The following is a 19,413-nucleotide window of genomic DNA, read 5'->3' as shown; positions in this document are numbered from 1 at the left end:
GGGGGCTTGGAGGCGTCCTGCCTCAGGGGACCTGGTGCCTCAGCATCTTCTGCACCGGCACCTCCCGGTGCCGTATGACCCGGCGTGTCTTTCCCTTCACCCCTCAGCCGCCAGTCCCCTTTTGCGGATGGCTTTTCCCTACCTGCCAGCATTGTTGACTCCGCCGTCCCGAGAGGCCCGCTGGCTGGACTCTTGGGGGCGCAACATGTTCGCCTCGACCAGCGTGGCCTTAACACCTTGTGTGTGCTGGCTAGGGCCTCCTCCTGTTTGTGGGACTAGGCTGAGTCTCTGGGATCTGCAGCGTCCCAGGAGTCTGGTCAGGTGGACTTACGGCATCATGCATTGGATGGCCGGGAGCTTGCGGCGTTTATTCTCCGTTCTGCTCTGGACATCTGAGGTGCTGGGCTGGGCCATGGCTTCCTCAGTCGCTCTACGGCGCCATACTTGGCTTCGGGACGGAGTATTCCCTGAGAATATTCGGGAGCGACTCATCGACCTTCAGTTTGATGGCAGCCTGTTCAATGCCCCGGCCAACTCCGCCATCCGACTCCTCTTGGCGGGGCTCTGTCCTCCTCCTTCTCCTCCGTCCCCTCCTCAGTGACTTCTGAGTTGGTTTGATTCTGGGCCTTCCTAGGCCGGGCGTTCTGGCTGTGGAGTGTGTTTTCTGGCCGTTTACATCCTTTCTTGGGACTTTGGCATTGTTGGCTGCTGGACGGCCCTTGTGTTGATTGTGTGTGGGTTCTGCAAGAGTTGTTACGCGGACGTGGCCCTGAGATTGGGCCTTCTGCTTTGCTTGGGTTGCTTATCACGCCTTCAGCGGGGTTGTTTTTTTCCCTGTGGCTCTTTTGTTTTTCCTCTGCTGCGGAAGTTCTTCCAAAGAGGGATCCCATATCTTGGGACTTAACATACCCTATGTGGGGTAGTGGTAGCTGTCATATAGCTTGCGCTCTGCTAGAGGGTTCTGATCGCCTTCGGGTGCCTGTTCTTCATGGCGTTTAGGTAGGTTGCTTTTGCTTCCTGAGGTCCTGTGCGCGGCCACTGGTAGTGGTGTGCCCGGGCATCTCCTCCTTTCCCTGCTCCTGTCCTGAGGTCTGAAATGATCCTGTGTTCTTCCTTGCCAGGCGTCGTCTCTCGGCCTTCCTGGGGCCTCGGGCTGTTCTTCTGGCCAGCTTTGGCTGCTGGCGCTGTTCTGGCTGGCAGGCAGCTCTCCATCTGGAGTGGGTTTGCCTTCTTTACCCTCTTTTCCTTGGGCCCTCTAGGCTTCTTCTTCTGCTTTTCCTGTCTTGGCATTGGGCGGAGGCTATGTTGCCTTGTGGGGGAGTGGGGTGCTTCGGCCTCTCAGTCCTTGCCCTTGGTTCCTCTGCTGGGAGTGTGCGAGCCTCTTCAGCCTTCTTTCCCTCCTACATCCCCTTGGGGTCGGTGGGGTTACGCTTGAGGGGGTTCCCTTGGCCTAGCAGGGGCGAGGTTCTGCCTGGTCCACAGATCTGGTCCTCTGTGGGGCCCTCTGTTCTGCATTGGCTGGTGGGGTCCTTTCGCAGACCCTCCTTCCCAGGGGATATGACTAGGGTATCTATTCTACGTGAAGGAATCTGCGGCTAGTAGTCTCTCTCAGATGTACGAGTTACTTACCTTCGGTAACGATGTATCTGGTAGAGACGATTCTAGCCGCAGATTCCTTCACGGCCCGCCCTTCCTCCCGTTTTCTGCGAGGACCCTTGGGTTGGTCTTTGGTACTCACCTCCCGGTGGGGGGCTGTGTCTCCTGTGAGTGCCTTCCTTGTTCTTGACGGGTGGCTCCTTCTGGGGGCGGGTCATTCCTCCTTTGGAGGATGGGGTTCCGGTGCTCCGGTGCCCTGCTGCTCTGGCTACTCCAGGTTTGGGGGGGGGGGGATTGCTTTCTATCCCTGTCCTCCCACCCCTCCCTTCCTTCCATTGCTATCCTCTGATTAAGGGTCATCTGGCCTTGTCTTGCCCTTGTCCCGCCCTTGTCCCTTGTGGGTGGTTGCCCTCTAGGTTGGGGTGACTTGGAGGTTTGTTGTCCCTGTCTGTCTTGGGACTGGTCTCATTCCTTGCTCAGGATGGGGGGGGTTCCTACGTGTGCCATGACTTTTACGCATGTTCTTTGCCTCCGGGGCAGCGGTATGGGAGGTTGTCTGTGTGCTGGCAGGGTGACTGCGCAGGTTTCTGCTTGTTCTTCTTTCTTCTTTCCCTGACATTGGGTTCTGCGATGTTGGCACTACTCTGGTGGTGTTGTTAGTCACCGTTTCTTTCCAATTTTTGCTGCTCTTCGCACACTGTTCCCATGCTTCCACAGTTTATCTGGTGGTTCCGCATTGTGGTGCGGAAAAGTTCTCCAAAGAAAACTGACGTAGGCACGCCGGGGCGGGTCTTATGTGACCTCGCTGACGTCACGTACTATGACGACGCCTGGGCGGAGTCACGTGATGTCGCCCCGCCCCCGGCGCGCAGGGATGCTGTGGCAAAAAAAGTTTCCGGATCCAGTCTCACGCCTGGGGATAATTCTACGTGAAGGAATCTGCGGCTAGAATCGTCTCTACTAGATACATCGTTACCGAAGGTAAGTAACTCGTACTTCAGATATCTGCCAAGCAGCCATGTGCGTGTATCTCCACACGTTTGCCAGGCACTATTGCCTGGATTCCCAGGTTCACAGAGAAAGCCTGTTTGGTCGTTCTGTCTTGCAGGACTTCCTGGTCTAAACCTTTCCGCAGTCCCTCCGGGGATGGCATTGCTCGGGTATCGTTCAAAGGTAAGATTTTGTATGAGATGGACAAGTTACTTACCTTCGGTAACGCCTTAACATGATCTAGCCGCAGATTCCCTTCTGACCACCCATCCTAAACACCCCCCGCTCCCCTGCACATTGGTTCTAGTGTCAAGGGTTTTTCCACTCAGAGCCCTAGTTGTCTTTTTGACTCCGTGCGCCTGGTGTGGCAAGTCGTGAAAAGTAGTGACATCGCGCCGGACTGGCAGTCATTCCTTTTGCAGGAAGATCTGTTACTGTTACATGTTCTGTGAGGAGGGAAAGCAGTACTCTGCTGTTCTATCCCAAGGAGCTGTTTGTCTAGAAGAAGAAGTCATGCTCTGCCTGGAGGGGGTTTGCGCATAGTTTTGAAGCAGCTTTCAGCACTGGAAACATGAGGCCTAGCTGGCTGGAATGTAGACGAAAACATTGGTCACAGAACCTGAGGACCATTGAGGTAGATGTTTTAGGGCTGTGTGTAGAAACCTGGATCATTAAATGTCTGTTTGGGACACTTATTTCTTACTGTTTTTTTTTTTTTTTTTAACTCTTTAAGCGTCCCCTGGACCAGGACTGATCAATTGGTCTCCATGACGTGGATATTGCAGTGTAGACATATGACTAGACCCTGACTCCAAGTTCCCCATTTGGTACTCTGAACATGTGATTGCTCCAGGCCCTTGGATGAATCTCTGTACACAATACCGCTCCCTAAAGCCTTTTATAACTTAAGGACTTAATGTGGTAACTAAATCATTCCTAACGTGAACTGAACCTCTACCCCCTTCTATGCGGTGACGAGGTTAAGCAATAGCTAGTCTTTTACCCTGTATCTGTCTAAAACTTCAACTTTTGGACCAGTTATTTGTGAGGCTAAGTCAGTTCAGCTTTGACTTTGCTATTATGAGTTTCTATTTGCTGTGAATTGTAGTGTGTTTTCCAATGTTTTCAAAGATTTATAAAATACGTGCTTATCAGCTTTCGCTCTTTTTTTGCTGTGTACAAAATTGTGGTGGTGCGTTTTGAGTGCCTATAGAGCAATAGCATTTATTTCCTCCCTTCTCTCGGTTATTCCTGCTGTCCATTCTTCCTTCTTTCCTGTTTTAAATTCCCATCTTTCTACCTGTTCCTTGAATTTGCTCTGAGAAGTAACTTATTGTCTGATATGTACTTCTAACTGCAGATTGCTGAATATTCACCAGGCATTAGACTGGATTTTGAACCTTTAATGCAGTACTCCGGCACTCTGGTAGGTGGTGTGCGCATATGAGCACCACTCATGCATGCTGAACTCAGTGCCTTTCTTTCTGTGACACAGATCTGGACCGTCTCCTTGGTCCATCACACCTCAGATTTTTCAAGGTTTACCAGTGTGCAAGGGAAATTGCCGCTCCCCCCTCTAAGAAGATGGCGTTCAAGCCGTGTAGGTACTATCACATAGTGATATCTGTGACAGACCATCACAAAGTATGCTTATGGTGCCTGGGGTCTGAGCACAACTTAGGAGCTTGCAATGACTGCACCCAGATGAATGCAAAGTCCATTCAGGACTGTTGGCTACATTTTACATCCTTGACGTGACCAGTCAAATTTGAAAGGAACACCTGGTCTTAAACTTGTTCCAGCAGCAGATGATTATTGCGGTCGATGTCTTGGATGCGTCCAAAAAACAGAAGTTTGAGCGGAAATCAGCGCTTTCCCATCACTCTCCGACTCAAGCGAGGAGGCAAGGGCATCAGCATGCCTCCTGATCTCCCAGAGTCTAGTCTTGGTGCACCCCGGATTCTCTGGTCTGTTGACGTCACTGCAAGTAGAGGCCGCCTTAGAGGGCATGCTGTGCTTTTTCGTCAGTTTACCGGCTCCCTCTGATGTGTCTTAAGGCCCCAAAAAACTGCAGGGGCCTCCAATCAGAAGTGCTCTGGCGCGTCCACCCTCAGAGCCATCTGTGCCTCATGAGGTCTGGTGCTGAAGGAGGTTCTGGCGCCATCCCTTGTACCAGTTCACTTCACATCGACTCTGGCTTTGGAGAAGGATGTGCCTGCGTGGCTCCAACCAGCACACAGCCAATTGGCATTCTGTGGGTTTCAATGGTCCTGCACCTTCTTTGTAGTTGTTATACAAGGGTGGCTAAAGTTCTTGACTTACAGCTCCACCTTATGGAGGTGAAGACTATTGTGTTGACTGAGGTACTTCAAACAGGTCGGGCATCTACAGAGCCTCTGTTACCATTTAACGAGGCCTACACGGATATTCTTTTGGGTATGTGATTGAAACAATGTTTGCATTCGCCTGCTAAAAGGTAGACCGTTGATCATCTCCGCCTCCCCCCCAAAATCAGGCAGCCTAACCTTTTTTACACTACATCTGACACCATATAGTTAGGTAGTAAAGGCATCCACAAGCAAAGTAAATGACCATGCTTTTCCTTCTCCTCTGCATGATCATGAATCTAAAGGCAAAGACCTTTTTGGGAAATGAATTTTCTCCTCCGTGAGCCTTGTCTTGAGGTCAGTGAATGTCCACTGCCTTCTAGGTCACTACTCTTTTGCTGTTTGGGACCCTTTGGCACAATTTTTACTTGCTGTTCCGGAGCAACCTTCTGTTTCGATTAAACAGTGGGCACTAGTGTGGCTGTTCGGTGCCACACATGAATGTCTACGGGCTTCTCTGAAGGTTTCCAAGCGACTGCTCTCGCCTCTCTGGAGAAAAATTGGACTCTGCCCTCAAACAGTTTAAGGCAAGCAGAGTGACAGCACGCTCCCTTGAACGTATCTTCCTCCTTGAGAAGAGTGAGAATACTGCTTTGTTTCATTAAATAGGGTGGCAGTGGTGTGTATAGTTGATTTTGCCAAGTGTCCAGCCTGGTTTCTGCAGTATATGTTTGAAGTTTCATTTTGGCATGGAGGCAGTTGGAATGAGGTTGAATTTGGTGATTCTGGGGCTGTATAATGACCATGTCCTACTTTGGTATACAGGGTCAGAACAGGTCCATACACCTGCGGTTGCTATTACTCTCTCAGATCACTAGGAAACAGCAGTGGCTGCCTCTTCACGTTTCTGAGCTGCACTCTCAAGAGCTCATATGCAAACAGAATTTCTGAATTAATGTATTTGCTTCACCAACACTGGCTTCTTGTCTTGTGCATTTTTGTTGAACATGTTCATTATGTAGTTTGTATCCTGTATTGGGGTTTCAGCTCGGAAAGGTATACTTTTGAGATGATCACAATGTGAAACTAAGAAGTCAACTGATGGATGCAATGCTTTGAGAACCCATCGACTCCAGTAGTACACATACGCACAGTGATCTGTGTTGCCACAATATTGGTACCTTGGCTTCCAGAAAGCAAAGCTCCATCCTTCACTCAGTGAAGGGGAAGATCTCATGGTGGTGCCTCCTGCCATTGACAGACACCCTGCTCACAGTTCATATATAAACCTGCCGGCCCTGTACAGTAGACAACGAGCTGAAGTCATGGAGTGAGCCGGGCTCCAAAGAGGACAGGAATTCGGTCCGGGGCAATACAGTGAGTCGCAGGAACTTGGAGATGGTCAAAAGGGCCTATTAAGTGGCTTACTGTGCCCCATGTGGACCCTAGCGGGAGCATGGATCTCAGAAATGTGCTTGCAATATAGAGGCCGCACATGTACTATTCTGAGGCCAGGGGTCACCGACGCCATACAAGTACAGAAAAATCATCTGGTGGCTTTTTTCCAGTTTCTCTTTAAAAACAAATATTCCCTCCAGTCGCGTTTTAATCTGTTTTAACTGAAAATAATTTCATTCCACGATGTACTGACCTGGTTACTTGAGAGTTGATGTACAAAGCAGGTGATTTGGTTTTCCAACTGGAGTGCCGTAGGTCCCAAAGACCACCCGAGATTTAACTCGACACACAGTTTAGATTACTGACTAGCATCCTACAGTCCTAGATAAACGACTTAAGGTTGAGTATATCTGCATTTTGAGGATAGAGTCTGCAAAACATTTCGGCAATAATCCGCATAGGTCTCCAATGGCGAGGCCTTGCAGCAGATCCTCCAGAGGGGTGGGTGGAGAGGTATACACTACAGCGTAGGCCAATGCGTTGACTCTTTAAATCCATCCAAGAAGCTCGTCACTGGGCATCCTACCTGCTGCGGCTGATGGACTGGTGGTGGTCCCTCTTACCAAATTAGCTCTCACTTGCTCGCACGAATGAGTATAGTTCAGTGTTTTCAGGAGCTTCACACCCTTTCCTGCTGCACTTTGGTCTAGTAGGCAAATGTTGAGGGGACTGGCCCCAGCAGACACTGCATCAGTGGTTGCCTGCACAATACTGATAACTATATTTCTAGATCGATATGTACATATTCCCAAATGGAGGCTCAGATTTGCACTTCTGCATTATCAACAAATGCTCTAAAAGTACCGATCTTAATGTCTAACAAGAACATTCTTTAGCATAGGTAATATTTTGTGAGATATAAATTTAGATGTATGTAAATTTAGATCTGTCTCAAAGGTTCCTAAGGGACCTTTTTGTGGTAACATGTCAGATTCTAGTTCTGCACTGTCCCTAGTCACAGACCGCGTTTTAGTAACATTGGTCTTGACATCAAATACAGACACACACTTCCCAACCTCAACAAAAACAGCACAACTTAATTTTAGTTTCACGTCATGAACAAAACAAAGGAGCATATCTTAACACAATGTGTGTCAACACAGCAGTCTCCATCACTCGTTCACTCTTTTCCCAACTGACTTGTAGAAGGCTGGCATTTGCCATTATTTACTGAATTACACCATATATAATGTATATTTTGACAAGCAAATATGGACATGCTTCTATGTAAGCTCGGGGATCATTCTAGCAAAGGTTTCTTGCTTACAGACTTGGTGTTAAGTTACCCAAGTAAGCAATGACACTGGCTCTGGGATATACCATGGGATACTTGCTTGCTTGAAGCCAAGTTAGCATGAAGTCCTATATTTTTGAATGCTCTCAGCTTGTTAAGAACATCATTTCATGAAAGCAGCCTAAACTTATAAGCAATTAGCCAGCTTTTTAAATGCTTATCAACCAGATGATCCCATGGTGACTTACCACAACACGAGTTTTCAGTGAAACATTGTTGATCCTTTGGTTGTTTTAGCTTCTTTGAGTTTTGGTCTTTACCAGTAATGGAAAGGGCTGTGAACAGATTAAAACAAGTATGAAGCAAGGAGGTCTCTAGAGGTCAGAGGTGGCCATGCACACTGTCATGGGGATTTACTAATTAGGGTAGTTTATGAAAGTTGCCCTCTTTCAACTCAGCAGAGAGCAGGGGATTTCTTCCATAAAAGCCAGCCGCTGCGGGCTTAGCCCTTCATACCCTGTGAATTCAAGGACAAACCCTTTTACGGAGGTAGTGTATTTTATGATAGAGGCAGGGTGCTTTAGTGCTAAGCACTTGCATGCCAGAAGAGTTGTTGTCAGTGTGTATAGCAGCCCTTTGGTCCATTATCTGATTATTGTATTGAGACATTTAGACTTAGCTAAGAAAGACCTTCAATTATGTACTATCAACTTATGTTGATCTGTTTCAAATGAGTGCTGCTTCTAGGGATTCCATAATTAGTAAGTGGGTCATCGCCTCTGGAGTGCGGTAGCAGTCCCTTCAAGGCGCCATCCGCTCAGGTAACAGATTATTTTCCTACACAGTTGAAAAGAGATGTGTTAAACAGGGCTCAAGTTAATAGATGTCTCATAAACTCATTTTCTTTCCAGGAGAGCATATCTATAATTATATAACAGCCTTTTGTTGTGATTTGGCTCCCCAGAATCTTCCTGTGTGGTACCTTTCCATCCATAATGGTTACAAATGATCATTGAAATGGGCAGCTCCCACACCCTTAGCTGAAAAGCTCATCTGAGAAGCTCATCTTGACAGGCTGGAGTGCCGTGCTGCATGTCTTACATTAAATTGCCTGTTCCCCTTTATGTTCAACTGCATCAGAGTCTGCTTAAGAGTCTCACAGATAGTGGACCTTATCTTTATCACCCCCATCTTTGACCAAATCAGGGCAAGCTTGCTATGCCTCATGCAGTAAAGGATGATGTATAGACATGTTTGCAGATGGTCTGAAACCCCACTGTCTCTACTTGCAGCAATAGATGTGTGTAGTTTTGGAGTATATTGACTGATTATATTTATCAGTAGTGAAGACTGCAATTTCTGTTCCAGAATATGTCCTGTATCTTGATATAAAGACAATTTGTAGAATACTGTGTAGCCTACATAAAAATAGTAAATATATTCACACATATAAACTCTAATGAAAATTGAAGTTCAAGCACTACAAATTAGACCTAGTGTTTGTTCCCACAGGGGTCTGCTCTTAGCCCAACACTTTTTCATATTTATGTTGCTCCACTGGCTGAACTGATTTCTTCAGTTCTGTGGCTATGCAGATGATGCTCAGATCATAATATGGATGGAAGGGTGTCTCGGCTCCCTATAGGTCCATTTCAAATGCTGTGTCATTGAGGTAGGTAGCAAAATAAAGGCCAACCCTCCATTTAAGTTCCTTCAAAACTGAAATCTTGGTGTTTGGCAGCTTTTCCTGCTGGTCTCCCTCTTGGTGGCCCCATTTGCTAAGGGCTTGTTTCATCCTGACAGCCATTGTTCGTAATTTGGGAGTCGTGTTTGATGACAGAATATCTTTTGAACCTCATGTGCGGAAACTTATGACCACCAGCTTGCTGGTCATGAAGGTACTAGAAGAGATTCTTCCTTTTATTCCACAAACATCTAGGCCGTTACTGATACAAGCGGTGATTGTTGGCAGACTGGATTGCTGCACTGCGCTGGTTTCCGTCTTCTATCTTACTTGATGCACAGAATGCAGCTAATTCAGTAGGCCACAGCAAGATTGGTACTGAGCGTTCATCTCTGAAAACTTAATAGTCTCCCAATACAGAAGAAAGCTGTTTTAAGGCCCGATGCTTATGCTATAAGGCTTTCTATCCTGTACGCCGCACTAGCTGCAAGACTTGGCGGACAAGCTTTTTCATTAGTAACCGCTCAGGCATGGAACAATCTCCCCACTTAGATACCTTCTGAACTCCTGAACTCAACCTACAAAAATTGTGCCAATCTCATAAAAACCTACTTATTTCAACAATCTGCAGTGCAGAGATGCTTAATTCTTGGCGCCATGACACCTTCGGGTAATTGTATGCTCTCTAAACTAATGAATAAAATATAAATAAAATATGAAAATACTATCCGAATATAGGCTGATGCAGCTTCTCACTATATTTTCTAACATTAGGTTGGCATCCTTTCGGACGACTCGTATAGATAAAGTTGGTCCAATATGCTGACTTATTTGGATAAATATCCTTTTTGTAAAATCCACTGGTTCTTTCTCTGCCCTTAAGGCAGCATTTGGTGGTTCTCACTTACAGGAGAGCATTCTTCTCACTTGAGTGTTCTGAAGCCAGCACTCATATTTTCTTGGCACACTACAGAATTGAAAGTTGCACTGGCATTTGCATTCCTATATTGCAGATAGATTATCAGAAAGAAAATGTTATATGTTCAAACCTATTCTTTAATGCACAAAAGAGGAAGTGAGGGTTTAACTAATTGCACCAGGGTACACCTTACCCACTCATGTAACTATCATTTGGGTATTATTTTTGTGGGTCGACTTATATTTGTATGAATTGTAGAATATTACAGGGTGACTAGGCACAAGCCAAATATTTCCATTGGAGGGATTTGAACGTGCTTGATGTTGGGGAGCGCGTACCTGGGAGAAATGATAAGCATGTATGATCTTTATTATTTTGTGATTTAACTGGTATTACATTCATAAACCTTTGTGAATGTTTAACAGTGCAAATGTGTATATTTGTGTTTTCTTCAATATGTCCAAGAATGTGAGGTAGAACCTTGAAATAAATCGTTTTCTGACACCAATAGAGTACCACACCATTTCCCCTGGCTGGAACTCATGGGGTCAAGACCCGAGCGGTTGAAGGTGACAAAAATAAACTGGCCATCCAGATGGACTTGGACCTTAGGCTAACACAACAGATACATTCTATGGTAAGGACATGCTTCTTCTACCTCCACTCAATGATTGCTCATCTCTTGGAACTCTTTCTGTTATCTGCTGGCAATCATCTAGCAGGTACTCTCACACCCATATTGAGCCAGTATTCTACACCCATGTGTATCTAATCATTGCTACACAAAATGCACAAGGAATGCAAATCACCAGAAACAATCCCCTGCCCAGAGGGCCTCCCTATTGCCCAAAGAATTCAGTTCAAAGCCTTTTACAAGGTAATTGTATTTTTCTTGCATAAACCAGTTTTTCACTTACCCAAAGACATCAGAATTTGATTTTCTATTTACGTGTATACGGCTCCTTGAAAAAAAAAAACATTTTAAGAATTGCGGGTTAAGGGGGATTTGTAGAGTTGGTGACATTATTCTGGGAAACAATGCATCGGAACTCCTTAAATTGGAATTATTTGATTTTGATTAGATTTGTTTACATTATTTACAGACATAAAAAATTCATACAAAAACATGAACCAAAAGCCTTCGGTATAGGAGTGTTGCTTTTCAAGTTATAGAAGCAAAAATGTAAGCTAAAGATTCTCCAAAAACTGATTTCTTTTGAAACTAATCAGATTTGTTTTAGAAAACGGTCACTTGTAAGCTGAGGTGGGTGGTAGAATATTTGGCTATGTTACATTCAACAAATGGCTAAAACAAACTGCTAAAATTGAACGAAACTGCCTCTGTATTGTAGAGGTTGTATCACCCCTATTGGGGCTCTTTGCCGAGTTCCATTCTCAGGGCCTATGAAGCCAAAGCGACACCTCTTCTATCTGGAGCAGACCTTTGTGGGACTAATTCATAAGTGTTGTTCTAGATGGAAGCCATTCAGGCTAAGCTGTGAGGATCATAGAACAATAAACTGCATCACACAACCATATACATCATACTAATGGTCTATACATGTAGACCTCTATAGAGAGAACTGAAACTTAAGGCCCTCTAGACTCCCAGTACACCACAACTTTGCCAAGAGAAGGGTGAATAGGCTAAAATAAGTCAGTGCACCATTTATATTGGCCTCCATACTGATAATATATTTTTATGACATTCTACCTTGACACCAATTCCACATAAGAAAAGGAAGCTTGTGTTTGAGGATGTTTTTTTAAAAGGCATTAAGGGTTACAATATTCCAAAGAAGAAAGACTGTATCTGATAGAGACCATTATTTGTAGATTCCTTACCTTAGAATTATCCCGAAGCTTTTTCAACAGCAGTACCCCTGCGTGTCTGTAGGTAGTATTGGTCGGCTCCATGTCGGTGTCGCGGGCGCCGGAATTATGTCGCGGGACATATATAGACGCCGCCCATGCGTGTTGACAACAGTTCTTTCTTTTCCTGCGCTAGCCGAAGCGCAGATCCGGAGAGAGATTCCCTTTAGCCATTTTCTGGCTCACCTGTTGTCGACTTCTTTTACAAATCTTGGATCTCTGGTGCATCGCGGATGTCCCAGTGTAGGACCGGCTGCAAGCAAAGCGGCTCCTTCCAGTGGATGATTACAGTGATGGATCCGCACCTCGTGTGCCCCTGGTCACTGGATCACGACAGAAGTCGTGCTCCGTGCCGGTCCATGAATCCAAAGGCTTTGCGGGAGCGGTCCCGGTCCTGAAAGCTGTTTGAGGCCTGGTGCTTGGCTCCGCATCCCTCCCATTCTCGTTCGAGAGAAAGGTCCCAAGAGTAGTCGTGAAGCCTGCACTCCTCTTCGCATTCCAAGTCGTCGGCGAGGTCAGGGAAGCACAGGTGTTCTATGACTTTACCCCGTTGGTAGGCAGCGCGATGCACGTACTCTGTCCCGGGAGCCCCCTTGCTTTCCGGGAGTCAGAGTGTCTCCTGCCAGGATTCAAAAGTTTTATGAGGACCTGTACCTCATTTTTGGGCAGCCTGGCTCTGCTGGTGCGCCTTCGGGCCCATAGAGTTGGTTGCGGGCCCTAGGCCTTCGACGCCAATGGCTTCAGCCCCGACTTTGGATCCGTTGACCCTGGTCAATCTTACATGACTTTCCCCTGACGTCGGCCCTGGCGATTACGCTCCGGACCTTGACCGTTACCCCAGTCTGCGTCGATCCCCATCCTCGCTCCCGACGTGGACATGGAGCCAGATCGACGTCTGTTCTGACACCCGAAGGGACTTTTGTCCCAGTGTTCCTCCCTGGTGTGGATTTTGTGCCAGAAGGTGGGGAAGAGGAATGGGAGGGGCAGCTGGCCACTTTAACTGACCAGCTTGAAGAACCCATGGACTGGCGAATGCACTTGGGGGAGGCCAGTGGTTTAAACACTTCCCGGACACTGACTTGCTTTCCCCCCTACCGTGGCTATGAAGGAGGGAGCTTCCTCTGCCATAGTGGTGAGAAGGGCGGCCAAGGTCCCTGGCCTCGAGCTCCCTTCAGTGGCAGTCAGGCCTAACCTCCTGACAGGTACTTCAGCCTGTGGTTACCACTTCAGAACCCCTTTTGCCCTTCAATGAAGCCCTCACCAATGTTCTCCTGGGCACTCCCAGAATAGGGGCTCCTGTAGACAGGGAAATCGCCCACCACCCGCTCTGGGCGACCCAGCTTTCCTCGCGCAACACCCCCCAACCCCACACGCTTGCTTTTTGGGCCAATACTCCCATACCATCTGGGATACGGTTGTGCAGGTGCTGCCTCTGTGCCTGGAGGAGGCCCGGGCCATTCTCTCCCAGGCAGTTGCGGATGGGAGGGACGCAGATAAATTCACCATACGTTGTGGACTGGACACCACTGACTCAGTGGGCAGAATGGTTGAGGACTTCTGGCTTTTCGGGGGATGGCCAATCTACTTTTATGGACATGCCCTTTGATGACATTTGCCTTTTCGGTGACAAGGCAGTCTCAGTTCTTGAGCGCTTCCATCATTCTCGAGCTATGGCTAGATCCTTGGGCCTCACGGCTACGTCCCCTCCACCTTAATCTGCCTTTCGTGGCTACGGAAAGGGCACCCAGCCACTTCCTGCCCAGCCACTGAGACATGCAAGCTGTCCAACCTCTGGGTCGCTGGGTACGTGGGACACAGCGTTCTCGTTGGTCCCTACACCTCCCGACACTGCCTCCAAACATTCCTTGTCCTATGTTTCAAGCCCATCAACAGCCAGTCGGAGGCAGGATTTGCCATCACATCCTCCGCTGGCAACTCCAGCTCGTCGGATAGGGGGGTTCTGCATATCGTCTGAAGGGGCTACTCCCTCCCCTTCGAGACTACCCCTCCCGCCATGCAATCCTACTACCACAGAATGTCAGGATCATTTGCCTCTTAACCACGAAGAAGTTGCGGCTCTCTTTGCCAAGGGGGCCATAGAGGGGGGTCCCTGTGCCAGAAGTAGGACATTGTTGTTGTCCCACTGTTTTCTGGTGCCCAAGAAGGACATAGGCCTACCTCCTATCTTAGACCTCCGGATCCTAAACTTCTTCCTCCGGAAGGAGAAATTCAAGGTGCACGCTTTGGCCTAAGTCCTTTCTGCCCTCGACCCAGGAGACTGGATGGTAGCGTTGGACTTGCAGGACGCTTATTTTCATATCCCTGTCCTGCCTTCCCACAGACGTTACTTACAGTTCACTGTGGGCCACAAGCACTTTCAGTTTACCGTGCTCCCCTTTGGCCTTATCAGTGCCCCTCAGGTGTTCACAAAGGTGATGGCGGTGGTCGCTGCTCATCTGCGCAGATCAGGAGTACCATTCTTGCCCTATCTCGACGATTGGCTGTTTAAGGTGAGCTTGCCCCAGACTGTCGTCTCCCACCTCCTGGCTACAGCGTACCTCCTGCACTCGCTGAGATTCAGTATTAACATGCCGAAGTCATACAGTCACACCTGACTCCCTCTCAGACACTCCCATTCATCAGTGGCATATGCGGGCTCTGCACTGGGACATGAAGTTCCAGTGGGTGCAGCATCAGGGTAATCTTTCCGACTACATCCAGATCTCGGAGAGAACTGCACAACAACTGCAGTGGTGGCTAATGAACCAAAATTGGGTCAGAGGCAGATCCCTCTCCCTTCCCCAACCAGATCTGTTTTGACAGATGTATTGCTTCTGGGATGGGGTAGCCACCTGGCAGAGGTGGAGATCAGAGGCGTCTGGTCTCTGGGTGATCAGACTGGCACTGAAGGCATTCCTTCACTCTCTCAAAGGGAAAGTGGTGCAGTTGTTTACGGACAACATCACCACCTTGTGGTACTGCAACAAACAGGGTGGGGTGGGGTCGTGACCCTTGTCAGGAGGGTCTTCGCTTCTGGACATGGCTGGAACATCAGGGCATAACCCTGGTGGTTCAACACCTGGCGAATTCTCTGAATGCAAGAGCGGACAAACTAAGCTGTCGGTGCCTTGTTGATCACGAATGGCGTCTTTCAGGAGGTGGCACATGGTCTCTTTCAGCGGTGGAGAGAGCCTTGGTTAGATTTGTTTGCCACCGAAGACAACGCGCAATGTCAGCAGTATTGCGCGTTGGAGTTTCCAAGGCGGTGCTCATCGGCGAAGCTTTTTGTCGCAAGTGAAGCTTCGGCCTCCTCTACGCCTTTCCACCTATACCCCTTCTGCCCAGAGTGCTCAAGACGAGCAAGCACAACCGGGCTCAAGTCGTGCGTGTGGCTCCGGATTAGGCACAAAGTGTCTGGTTTTCAGACCTTCTGAGCATGGCCATAGATCCTCCGATCTGATTGCCCTTTAGGGAGCCGCATGGGATGATTCTTCACCTGAACCTGTCCAGCCTCCACCTCCTTCCATGGACACTGAGTGGCTGCAGTTGACAGCTTTCGACCTTCCACCTGAAGTCTGTGTTATCTCTTAGCAGCCGGGCGTCCCTCCACTAAATCGGTATTCGCCTGTAGATGGAACACGTTTGTCATGGTGCACAGCAAAGCTGCAGTTGCCCTTTCTGCCCCTCTTTCAGAGGTTCTCTTCAACATACTTTCTTTGGTCCAGCAGGGCCCTGCTTTGGGCACCCTTTAGAGTTATCTTGTAGCTATCTCTTTCAGATCAGCCTGACTTCAAGTCTCCTATTGTAAATAGATTCTTTAAGAGACTTACTCACTTGTTTCCTCTGTCCCCTTTCATGATGCCCCAGTGGATTTGAATTTAGTCTTGACTTTTCTTCTGTGCGCTCCCTTCGAACTTCTTCACAATTGCCATCTTAAGCTTCTAACTGTTAAAACTGCTTTCTTTATTGCCATCACCTCTGCTAGCAGAGTTAGTGAGCTTCAGGCTCTATCTTCAAAACCTCCTTAACTGTCTGTCCATCCGGATAAAGTCGTGCTTCGACTAAATAATAATAAAGAAACCTTTATTCGGAAGTAGTCACAACCATAAAAGATGAAAAACATACTATAAAAAACTTAATTACAGGTCTAATCCATAAAAAATATTGTGCAAAGTTGCAAGTTCCAAGCAGCAGTCAGTCGCGCCGTGAGTTTCTTGATCTACAAGCAGCCTTCAGGAAATGTGTGCCTGCAAAATGAGTATGGTCATTGGGCAAAAGCTGCAAATACATCAGTGCAACACAGGCTTTTCTAAATTTCATGGCTTTTAAAAAGGGGCCTAAGTAGCAGTCTCCGGGGTAGCTGAAATATTTACATAAGACGACAAAGTGTAAGGTATCCTGTGGAAACCTAGTGTCGCAGCCACAGGGCCCTTGCTTTTGCAGGGAAGAAATCCGAGGGGGGTGCCAGGAGATGATGAAGCTGATTGAATCTAAAACTGGTTACTAAAAATGTATTAGAAGTGCTTGTGAGGGTAGAGAGGTATTTTTCCATACCCTGCACTGATTATAGCAAAACATGCCCTCTCACAGCTGGTTTCATAAGCTTGATATGTTCGCGGTAAGCAGCGGCATGTTTAAAGAACAGTTCCTTTACTATACTCATTTCCTGAGGCCTCACTGCATTGCGTTTAAGAAAAGTGTCTACCCTGCCTACAGCCATAAAGGACTCCTTTATATACCGTAGCCAGGGGATTTTAAGGGAATGATCTAGTGATAAACAGTCTAAAATAATCAAGCGGTTAAACTCTGTATCTTCCCTAGACCATATCTTCACCCAACAAAACACGGGCGTCACTGCCACCAAATCAATTATGTAATTGACTCCAAGTTCTTTATGTACGGGGAAAGAGGGTGTACCCTGTGGGACCTTCAGAATTCGTTTCAGAAACTTGTTTTGAGCGAGCTGTACCTTGTTAGTCGATGTGTACCCCCCAAACCTTGCTACTGTATAAGACCTTGGATATACATATAGACTGGTATAACTTTGCAATCACGTCTGGGGACCAGGAACCCAATCTGTGGGCATAGTTGGCAATAGCTCCAATGAGGCTCTACAGTTCTGGGACTGACTGGATCATCAGGGGATTTCTTTAGTGATGCACCACCTAGCGAGATTTTTGAATGCCAGGGCATACAAACTCAGTCTGGTGCCCTTCCACGAAATCTGTATATGCAGGGCATTGAGTTTATGGGGTGATATGGTACCTGCCAGTTATACCTGTTGCAAGCAAAACTGTCAGATGTGGTGTTGCATTGTTTTTGGCCCAGCAAGGCCTTGCTATGGGCACAGTTGGAGCTTACCTGTCTGCTGTTTTAGCCTTGTTCAAATAAACGGTTTTGATTCATCTTCTAAAAGGTTTGCAACATATGTTTCTGCCAACACCCTTTGTAATTACTCAGTGAGACACAAATTCAGTCACAAATTCTTTCTGATGTGTACACCTTTTGAGCCAATGGGTAGCTGTTCATTTTACCTACTCACCTTAAAAACAGTCTTTGTGGCGATAAAATCTTGCCGGTGAATGATCTTCAGGCCTCTTCAGTCAAGCTTCCTTAAACCACATTTTTCCTTGATACGCTGGTGTTAAGGACTAGAGCTGCATTCCTACTGAATGTGGTGATGCCTTTTCGATCCTTTTCACTTTTCGGACATTCTTTGCTCTTCATCCCTCGAAAGAGTATTAGAGACTCCATTGTCTGAACCCAGGCAAGAACTCAACTTTCACACTGATCTTCTCAAAGCACACTGAGTGGACAATCATTTATTTGTTGGGTTCTCTTGGGAGAAGAAGGGCAAGAGATCATCTCCCGTTGAATAGTCCTCAACATTAAAATCTGCCATGTATTGGTTACAAACCAGCCTCTAGAAGGACTACGAGCTCACTCCACCAGAGCCAAAGCCGCTACCACTGTGTTGGCAAACAAAGTGACTGTCTGGATATCTGTCTAGCAGCTACATGGGTATTGATGCACACGTTCACAAAGCACTACTGCCTCGAACAGTTCGGTCCGTAGAGATGGGCATTTTGCTCGCTAGGTCCTGCAGTCTGTTTTAGTCTAAGCCATTGCCATACCACAATTCCTTAACCCTGGGAGGTACTTCTTTGGTAATTACTCACAAAGTAATGAAATATATAGTTTTAAGTATCCATCAGAAGAACAAGTTACCTTTGGTAATACAGTTTGTGGTGGATACTCTATCTGCAGATTCATCACTGGCCAACCGGCTCTCCGTGTTAGGACTATGGGGCTCCTCAGGGACCGGGCGACGTAACAGGGGTCCACCTCCCGATATCCCCGGACTCCAACCTGAGGGTTACGGAGTCCAAAGGCGATCAGGCGAGGGAAAACAGGAAGGGGGGAAGGGACAGCAGGGAATAGAACCTGAAAGACAAAAGGAACAACATTCAGATATGAGCTATTCTTGATCTCTACTCTCATTTAGGTCTCACTAGGAAAAGTATTTACCATGTGTGGTGGGAATCCTTCCCCGCGATCTCTGAGATGCCTCTCTCAGGACCGCCAAATCATAACACTCCAGTACCCAGACCCATTCCAGGTCTTGCAGCAACCACCACTCAGCAACAGTCGTGCAACGTAATGGCCTTAAACTCAGTCTTCCTTCAGACCAAGGGATTGTCATCCACACCCTGATACCCAGTGTGTCCCAAGAACCTCTCTCTTGGCTTCCACGGTGTAAACACCGCCGCCGGCGTTCTCAAAGTGTTAGCGCTACTTCACCACTGTGAGGATCAACACGCTGTGAGTCTTGCCCCAGTACGTAACACCGGTACTCGTTGGTTAACTTCACCACGAGTCCAGCCTGTGGGGGTAAAAGCCTTTCCCCCTACCTGCTCTGTTGGATGTCCAGGAACAGCCGGTGTCCCTATGCTCAGCCGAGCACGCTAAATGATGGGTCTCCCCTCCTCCGGGAAATGGGGGGGTGTCTTTGGGGGTGTGGAGCACCCTCGAACGGTGACTCCGGTAATTCCGCACCTCCTATGGTGCCTCAAGGTTAACTCCGCCTAACGCGGACGGAGGGTTCTGTTCGCTCGTCCTCCTGCGGGGTACGAGCGCTCGAATACGGGAAAAGGGAGCCAGGGAAAGCTTCCTACCTGCTCCGGGTGTATCGCTGCAGTCGCTGGTCGATGGCCCTACGCCTCAGGCGGGCGTTCGTCTGCCAGGTGCTCGGGAAACCGGGTTCTCTTCGTGGACGTACGCAGCTCCGCTCCTCGGCTGCGAACGCTGTGCTTCCTCCAAGAAGTCGAATAAC

The 19,413-nt window shown here is 47.7% G+C and overlaps 1 long non-coding RNA gene across 1 annotated transcript in view; it reads left to right on the top strand.

Annotated features, from left to right (window-relative positions):
* Positions 1–10,717: 10,717 nt before the first annotated feature.
* Positions 10,718–19,413, top strand: part of LOC146799647 (uncharacterized) — a 116,699-nt gene continuing 108,003 nt past the window's right edge. Inside the window, exon 1 of the long non-coding RNA XR_014969302.1 lies at positions 10,718–10,845. This is a non-coding gene — a long non-coding RNA (uncharacterized LOC146799647). The remainder of the gene's footprint in view (positions 10,846–19,413) is intronic.

This window comes from Triturus cristatus, chromosome 9 (assembly GCF_964204655.1).
Source record: "Triturus cristatus chromosome 9, aTriCri1.1, whole genome shotgun sequence".
NCBI classification, from domain to species: Eukaryota; Metazoa; Chordata; class Amphibia; order Caudata; family Salamandridae; genus Triturus; species Triturus cristatus.
Note: the sequence above shows the minus strand (reverse complement) of the source record. Positions and strands in the feature narration are given on the sequence as shown.